This window comes from Poecilia formosa, unplaced genomic scaffold (genome assembly GCF_000485575.1).
Source record: "Poecilia formosa unplaced genomic scaffold, Poecilia_formosa-5.1.2 Scaffold2420, whole genome shotgun sequence".
Classification (NCBI taxonomy): Eukaryota; Metazoa; Chordata; class Actinopteri; order Cyprinodontiformes; family Poeciliidae; genus Poecilia; species Poecilia formosa.
This window is the reverse complement of record NW_006802359.1, coordinates 1-8,866: the sequence shown is the minus strand read 5'-3', so window position 1 is coordinate 8,866 and position 8,866 is coordinate 1. Positions and strand designations below refer to the sequence as shown.

Here is an 8,866-nt window from a genome sequence, read left to right as displayed (position 1 = left end):
GTAGTCATGTAGAGCCTTTTATCAGCAGAAACGGACGGGCGTATTTACCTCCACGTTGATCGTGGGTGAGGTGGTTCCTGCAAAAAGTGCCAACATTTGAGCATTCCCATTTGGGTGCAAGTGTGGAGAGCTTGGCCTGATCGGAATCGACTGATTGCCACACATAACGCTGCTGCTTTGCCTGCACCAAGTCACTGCTTACTTAGCGGTTGCGAGAGAGAGACCGGCTGCCTGGGACATGCCCACCCCCCCACCCCCTTCCGAGATCGAAACAAGGAGCGGCTGATCGCATTCATTTCGGATTGGATTGGACTGGTTGCTCATTTTGCTGTGCCTGTCGAGCACAGGGATTTTTATGGTTTTATTTCGACATTTTTATTTATTTTATTGCCTGTATTTTTAACAAATTGTCTTTTCTTATTTTTATTTTCTAGACCACCGGTGGTGCGCTCGGGCCTGGATGCGGCGTCCCTTTTTGGTGTGACTGTGCAGTGATTAATACCAATAGGTGGAGGGAATTACAAGGAGTGAGTGACTTCACGGGTGTTTGTTTTGATTTCTTTGCTTTGGAGCCTACCATCCAGGACCTGGCCGTATCCACCGATAAGCCTAGTCGGATTTATTTTGTGAATTTTCTTTTTGTTCAGATACAGGTATTTTTACTCTCTGTCATAATAAATTATTATTGTCTTGAAGCCTGTCTCTCGCTTTTTGCAAAACTGGACCTGTGTCCTTTCATTAATTCCTGGGTGAAAACCCCAGGTGGCGTTGTTGGCAACAAACAACATTGTATAGTCCAAACCACTGAACGCCACAAACAGTAAACCTATTGTTGGCTGAGAATAATAATAATACGATTTGGCATTAGTTACTTGCAAGTTACTGTTAAGAGAATAAAATCATTAACTTCTGGCTCGTTATATTCTCTTGTGCTCCCAGATTCAATGATTCCATGTGTGGAAACAAAAGCCACATAGAGATGACAGTCAACACTCCACGTCATACATTTTCAGAATTTCTTCTAACATTTAAAAGTATAAAATCACATTGACAACACGGACACTTCAAACAGACTAAAAGAGACATTCACTTACCTGAGACAAATGGAAAAGAAGGGCAAAGATGTCTTTGGAGAGTTGGAAAAGCAAATCTGATTTGTTACTCCTGTGTACAAACTTTTATAGTAAAGGCGTATTCTTGTCTTTAATTTATTCAAATAAGGCTCATCCAACCAGCAGCTGTCTCTGACCTTCTTTAAAGTTAGAAACTGCCTGCAATTTGTTTTCAAGATCAAAGACCAGTTGTCACTTTTATCTAAGCAAAGTAGAAGCAGAGCTTCTCCTCCACTGGCCTGAACTCAGAATGTTTTATGGCTTTTCACAGATCAGTGTGAAGCTGGAACTTCTCCTGATTGTTTCCCACACAGAGAAAGGGCAGGTCAGACGATCTCAGCAAACAATCTGCTGTAACTACAGGTAACATAAAGGTCAATAGGGCAGAATAAGTTATTAATCTGAAAACTATAAATAGGCTATTTCAATCAAGACATGTTAAGTTTTAAAACCAGCTTATTTTAAATTTATTTTCTTAACAGTTTCTAGAGAACTCCTGGGGAGTATTCCCTAAAATACTGTATTTAATCAATTTATTAAGTGAGATGAAAACAAGCAGTGTCCTCTATGAGGATTGGATATCATTGAATCCTATTTGGGCATGTTGGACAGAATGTGGGTGATTGTGTGGCTGTCCCTTGATGGTGGGTGTAACTTGATTATTGTGTCCTGAAGTGTCAATAATGCACAGAATGTGTGTGTGAGTGTGTGGCTGTCTCCTAGCGGTGTAACTTGATCATTGTGTCCTGAAGTGTTAGTGTTGGACAAACTGTGTGTAAATGTGTGGCTGTCCCTTGACAGTGACTGCACCTTGACTATTGAGTCCTGAAGTGTCAATGTTGGACAGAATTTGTGTGAGCGTGTGGCGGTCCCCTGACGGTGTGTATGACTTGGTCATTCTGTCGTTAAGTGTCCATATTGGACAGAATGTGTGTGTGTGCGCGTGTGTGCGTAGGTGTGTGTGTGTGTGTGTGTGCATTTGTTTGTAATACTTGTGAGGACGATTTTCCTGACATATACTACATTGTGGGAACCAACTGCTCCTTCTTGGGACCAGAGCCTGGTCCCAAGAAGGGGAAACCCTGTTTTTGGGTCAGGGGTCAGATTTACCGTACCATACCATACCAACTTTATTTATAAAGCACTTTAAAACAACCACAGCTGATACAAAGTGCTGTACATTAAAACACAACATAACAATAAAAAAATAAATAAAATAAAAAAATAAAAACTCTTACAGTTTAAAAACAAAAGCATACAATTTAAAACTAGATCCCGCTGGAGTTGAAAGCCAAGTAAAATAGATCGGTTTTAAAAGACGAGGTTTAAAAGTGGACAGTGATTTAGGGCTAAGGTAGGAATTGAGTTTTGGATAGGGTTAGGTATGTGATGGTTAGGGTTTGGAAAAGTGAAAACGTAAGATTTAGGCTATAGAAATGAATGGAAGTCAATGGAACGTCCCTACAAAGATAACCACGCATACGTGCGCGCGTGCATGTGTGGGTGTCTATGTGTTTGTGTGTGTGCGCGTGTGTGTATGTGTTAGGTAAATTGTAGTATTATCAACTATTTGTTATACTTTTATATGTTCTTAGTTTATGTACTCTTATTTGTTTAGTCATATATTTTAAGAATTGTTTCTGTATGTTAATCACTCTGCTTTCCTTTCTCAGAGGGCCTCTCTGAAGAAGAGCAGTGACAGCAGCTCTTCACAGAACGCCCTGCTTTAACCTCTTAAATAGCTATAAAACCATCGCCGTGAAGATTCACAACTTGTCCTGTTTGATCCTGGGTCAGGAACTAGATAAGCAAGTGTGAGATAGATTGTGTTGTTAGTTAACAATAATCTTGGCGCTGTGACTGTGTGATGAAGTGTCTTTCCCCTCCCTTTAGAGTTACAGCGCTCTCTGTGATTAGGGATCCTAAAGACAATAAAAAGAGAGGGGCAGGCAAATGTGCTTCAGAGCAGTAGGAGATTTGTAACTGGAAGCACATCTCTGTCTGTTCTCCTCGCGAGTATTCAGAATCTAACTCTCTCTTGTCTTTCCTGTGTTATTTGCTGTGTTTAATAGGTGTCAACTCTGACAGTATGTGTGGGTGTCTATGTGTTTGTGTGTGCGCGTGTGTGTATGTGTGTGGGTATGAGAAGAATAGCAGCAACACTTGTTAACATTATTATAGATAAAGTTATTTTCGGGATCCAAATCATTTTCCAGGTCTGGATTTTAAAATTCAGTGTAATCAAATATTTCCGATAGAGGAGTTCATGTTGTGTCCATTACTAAAGATAAAGTTTTGGCAAATCCTGAATTTGCTTGATATTGGCCCTTTAGCTCCATCTAGTGGAGGATAAAATACATACATCTGTTCTGCATCCGTGATTTTGTAAATATTTTCCTCCCAAACAGTTTAATTTTTTTATTTTAAAGTGCTTCTAATCAACAGTTTTCTGTTTTCCTTTTTTACTTTTGACTGAAGAAAAAAACTGTTAAATCAGTTGATGGATAAAATGCAATGATGATATGCCCTGGTAAAAAAAAAGTATACATTAGTGTACTAAATTTTAACATACTTTAGTATACGTTTATCGATGTACTTCAACTGTACTATTTTGGAACAACTAATTTTGTGCTTATTATACTTTAGTAGTATTTAAATAGTATTAAATTACAAATAGTATATTTTGGTATACTATACATACTTTTTTTGAACAACTTCAAGTATACTTAAATTATACTTTTTAAATTTCATATTTCAGAGCCTTATTATATTTTGATATAATTATTATATTATTATTATTATTATTATTATTATTATTATTATTATTATTATTATTATTATTATATAATTATGCCTCAAAANATTATATAATTATGCCTCAAAATTAAATCAAATATATAAATATACTTCAAATATATTTTAAATATACTAATAATGTATTTAAATTACACTTAATTTTTATTTTTGATTTCCTGCTATTGATAATAAAACTACAATTTTAATTACTCTTAATTTGTCTTTATTCCTACGTACCTATTTTGTAAATGACATGCATAACTACACTACAGTACTTACACTGTTTAAGGCTAAAATTATATCTTGCATCTTATCTTCCCTGCGTTCAAGTGTTTTCTTCTCTGTGGCGTTTTTTAAATAATGAAAGTGTGCAATACCGCCACCATCTGGTCTGGAGTATGAACTGGAGCTAATGCCGTTTATAAGGTTTTACATCACACATCTGAAAATTGATTGGGCACTTTCTTAAAAATTACATCATGATCATCCTTTTTTTATTGTATGCAATTTTAATAAATAGTAAAAGATTATTAAGGCACTTAAAAGTTCATACATATTAATTCATATTTTGTTCACTTAAAGTATACTTTTATTTAATATATTGAAAGTGCATTTTGGTACAATTATGTTTAAGTGTGTTTAAAGTACTAATTTCGAAATTGGTACAAGTGTATTGTTTGTATACTTCCGATATACTTATAGGTAGTACATTTAATAATTAGTATAATTACAGTGTACTTTCACAAATCTAAGTATGTTTGAAGTATACTAAAGTATACTTTTTTTTACCAGGGTGTTTACTACAAAGAGAATTAAAATATCGAAAACAGTTTTATTTTAGTGATTACATTTAAAATTAAATAATAGCTAACAGCTACTAGAAGCAGTTCAAGGATTTCTCTTTGCTTTTGGTAAACATTTCTCCCGCTAATGCTAGCTAGCCTGTTTGATTTGGTTGTATTTACCCAGAATGTCGTGGACCTTGGTCTACTTCCTGCTTTTGAAGCGGTCTCTACACAGCACCAAATTAAAACATTTGTACTCTTACAGTAAAAGAAAATAAAGGAACACTTAAATCCTTGAAAGAAAACAACCTTTCCTGATGACAGAGAAGCCAGAGTTCTTTAAAATTGTAGAGGGAAATCTGATTTTAATAAGAACATTAATGTAAATCCAGTCCTGCTGTATGTAGGGTTGTCACCTTTCAGAAATTAAAATAAGGGACACCCACCACGGCAGGTGTCGCCCTACTCTTACGGGGTGGGATGGCCGCTGCAGTGATAGACAATATTTTATGGCGGTGTTTTTTGTTTTTAAAAAGTGATCCAGAAAGCAATCGTTCGTAGAAAAAGTACTCCAAAATTGTACTCGACTCAGAGCAGCACACCTTAAACATGTTTAAGCAAGTGTAAAGTGTATTTGGTAAACTACTCTGGTGGTTTAGAGTCCTTGTCAAGTGGCGTTTTGACTAAAAATCTGGTTCTTTTTTTCAAATCTTTCTCTTTCTTACTGTTTATTCAATGTCACATGCTGTAAAGCAACTTGAAATGCCTTGCTGCTGAAATGTGCTATACCAATAAAATTTTATTGAATTTGATTAATACTCAAGTAAACCACTCATAACATCGAATTTCATCAAAATGTGTCCTCAAACATAGCTCCAAAAGTATAAAAGTTGTGTGGAAACTCTGGTATTGTAAAAAGTATTACTAAAATATTTATAGAAATAAAGAGTTAAGCTTGGAAGCTGGTTCTAGATCAAATTTACCACAAGAACCAGGATAGTCAGTGTTTTTTCAAGGGGACACTTAAAAAGGATTGAAACAAAAAACAGCAATATTTTATTATTTGATATATCAAGTGAGCCAAAGAGCCACTTGTGTCTCCAGAGATCCAGGTTACAGATCCTGATCTAACAGATGGAAAGTATGATCCTATCTCAATACAGCAACTAAAAGTGCAGCATTATCATTTTTAGCTCATTGTTAAAATGTAAAATTGTGAAGGTTAAAAAAAATCCACCTCTGAATATTAACAAAATACATTTATTTAGCATAATTTATTTTGTACCCTGTTGGCCCCCATCTAGAACCGCCCCTGGGCTGCAGTTCTATGTCTGACATTAATAATACATTAAATGACCACTGAACACTGAATTAATAAAAAATGTCAACATTTTTTATTAAAACAAACAGAAAGCCCTAACAAACCTTTATAAAGTAGGAAATATTTATATATTTACTGTTAATCTCTTACTATGATTTGTTCTTTAAATAGACATTTATATTATTTTTGGCTGATACGTTAAATAAGCAAATAATTGCTTATTTAATAATTAAACCATAATAAACCACAATACGAAACTTAATCAGTCATAGCAAAATGTTCTATGACTGATTCAGCCTCAGGAGATGATTGAGGGATGAAGAGATGCTGAAGTCTGGTTCTTTAGGTTCTAACCGGGTCTGCTGTGTTCCGTTCCTGATCCATTCTATCAGCAAACTGCTCCACGACGGACACATTTGTTTTAATTTACTTTGTTTACCCTCACTAACATGTTCAGCATGGGACTTGCGTCTTCCCTCTCACGTCTGTATCTTTACGAGAGGTTTTACTTCTAAGGTCGGTGGAGAATCGGGTTGAGGATGTTTTAAAAAGACGCGGGTTGATAGCAGCTCACTGCGGCTGCGTAGTGTCCGTCTCTAGGCAACCATTACAGCGTCGGTCCGTAGCGTTCAGGGGTCCTATTTACATCCAGCCACGACAATTTAGCTGACCTTAATATTTCCTGTGTTTTATTTTGGTCATTATTGTGACACTGTTAGGTTGGGTTTTTTTTTTTTTCCTGTTTTGCTTTTTTTTTTTTTTCCTCTCTCCTGTTCTGTCCTGGATTTTCTGGGAAGCTGCCATTTCCCTTCACAGCCACCAGATGTCACCACTGGGCGGAGCCCCTGGAGAAGTGTGGTGGCCAACCTGTAGACACACCTGTGTCTAATTTGCAAGAGCTGAGGAGGTGCTTCATAAGGACCGACTAGCTGACACTCCAGTGCCTGAGTGTTTGCCTCCACTGGTAAACGTTTCTTTTGTGAAAGCCTTCTACGATTGAGCTCGTTTTTTGATCGCTCCTTGTGTTCTCCCCGTCAGGTTTCCTTGTAGTCATCCTGAGAGAGTCCTCGAGGTGGACAAGCGTTCCTGTCTGGATTTCCCTTGTGTTTCCTCACGACGCCATTGGTGTTACCAATCGGTTGCCTTCCCTCGTGCACTCACCTCCCTGGTCCCTTCCCGTGGATTCCCTGCGTCTCGCCACAAGCTGGGCTTGCCGGCGCTTCATGCCCCGGGAATTAACCATCGGAACCCAGCTCGGATGTCAGCTCGCTCCCCTCTCCAGCTACGAGGCTTACCTGCTCGCTCTCCAACGGTAACCTATTTCTCCAGCCGCCGCCACCGACAAGACTTAATCCCGCCTTCAAGTAAGCACTCTCTGAAAGACTCTCAGAATCATTTCCTTGGATCTGTCCAGTTTTTTCACTCCATTTTTCTCATCTACAGTCCGACGACCGGTTTACCTCCATTCCCAGGTTCCAGGACTGCTTCCCCTGAACCCCACTGCCTTTCCCTAAATAAATGTTGTTTTTATATCGCTTCTCTTAGTGTGTTCTTGCATGTGGGTAACCCAGCTAGAACCCATCATGACAGACACTTAGTGTTATGTGTGCGACAGACATGTCTATCGGACATTTATAGAAATACGGAACAAATTGCGTCCCGTATCGGTTCAATACGGGACGATTCCGTATTTTAAGGGACGGGTGGCAACCCCAGCTTTATATGACCTACAAGCTATCGGCAGCTTTTATCCGTCTCATCTATTGAGGTTAGTTTTGTGATACCAAACATTTGACATTTGTTTGTTTTTTTTCTCTCGGTACAGAAATCCTGATTTATATCAACTGTTTGGCCAAAAGAAAACAAATCTGAGTGAATAAGAGCACAAGTTAACCATGAATTTATGGCAAGTTTTAAATATGGAACCTTGAAAAGATGGATGGATGGATGCAACAAAGTCATTAATGATAACACGACTATCTGTTTTTATTGGTTTTATTTTTGCTGTTTCAGATTAACAGGAGGCATTCATGAAGAATGATCATCTGTTCCCATGAAGTAGCTGAAATTGGTTTGCATGAAATTCTTCCAAAAAGAAAAATACAAAAAAAACTTCAGGCTTGGATTGGAAGCAGCTAATTTGTACAACAATAATGCTTAAACCAAAATGAAACATTATTTTTTCAAGTTTTTGCAGATGGTGATGTTGACTTCTATAGATAATAAATCCTTTACAAATCAAATGTTTTTAATCAGGAAACTGGAGATCATCTTCAGTTTCCTGATTAAAAACATTGATTTTCAAAATAATAGAAATAAAATTGCTAATGCAGCAAGATACAGAGTCGATCATAAAACCAACCAATCATCTGATCAATAATGATTCATTTGTTCATCATGCTGATATCATCAGAGCTGCTGTCTGATCACTGAGATCTTCATTGGTTGGATCTTTACTGTTTTATTAGTGTAGAAGTATGGAAACATCTTCTGAGTGAAGGTGTGTGTGAAGGTGTGTGTTAGTATCCAGGTCAGAGAAGGACAGCTTTCCTCTGTCCCAGTCCAGATTCACTCTGATCCTTTGGACTTTATTCTGGACTGAGACAAACGTGGGAAGAGCTGGTGGAGAATGTGCTGAGTAGTTACATCCATTGAACTCTATGTTCAACAGTCCAGACTTCATGTCTCCCTTCCTCTTAACAAACTCTTCTATCACACCAAGATCCCAGAATGAACCGTCTCCAGCATCAACATCCCAGCTGTGGTTCCCTGAGTTAAAACCCTCAGAACTCAGAACAGACCAGTAATAATCAATCCTCTCTGGATTATCAGGAAGCTGCTGTTTCTCTCCT

The 8,866-nt window shown here is 37.6% G+C and overlaps 2 long non-coding RNA genes across 3 annotated transcripts; both read left to right on the top strand.

Moving 5' to 3' along the window:
- Window positions 1–1,805: 1,805 nt before the first annotated feature.
- Window positions 1,806–8,860, top strand: LOC107835421 (uncharacterized). Its single transcript, XR_001661239.1, has 3 exons — window positions 1,806–1,820; window positions 2,068–2,085; window positions 8,527–8,860. It is a non-coding gene; the product is annotated as an uncharacterized LOC107835421 (long non-coding RNA).
- Window positions 6,829–7,551, top strand: LOC107835420 (uncharacterized). Of its 2 annotated transcripts, XR_001661238.1 has the most exons (3): window positions 6,829–6,978; window positions 7,053–7,378; window positions 7,458–7,551. It is a non-coding gene; the product is annotated as an uncharacterized LOC107835420 (long non-coding RNA). The 2 variants fall into 2 exon arrangements; XR_001661237.1 differs by having other exon boundaries at window positions 7,053–7,551.
- Window positions 8,861–8,866: the final 6 nt, after the last annotated feature.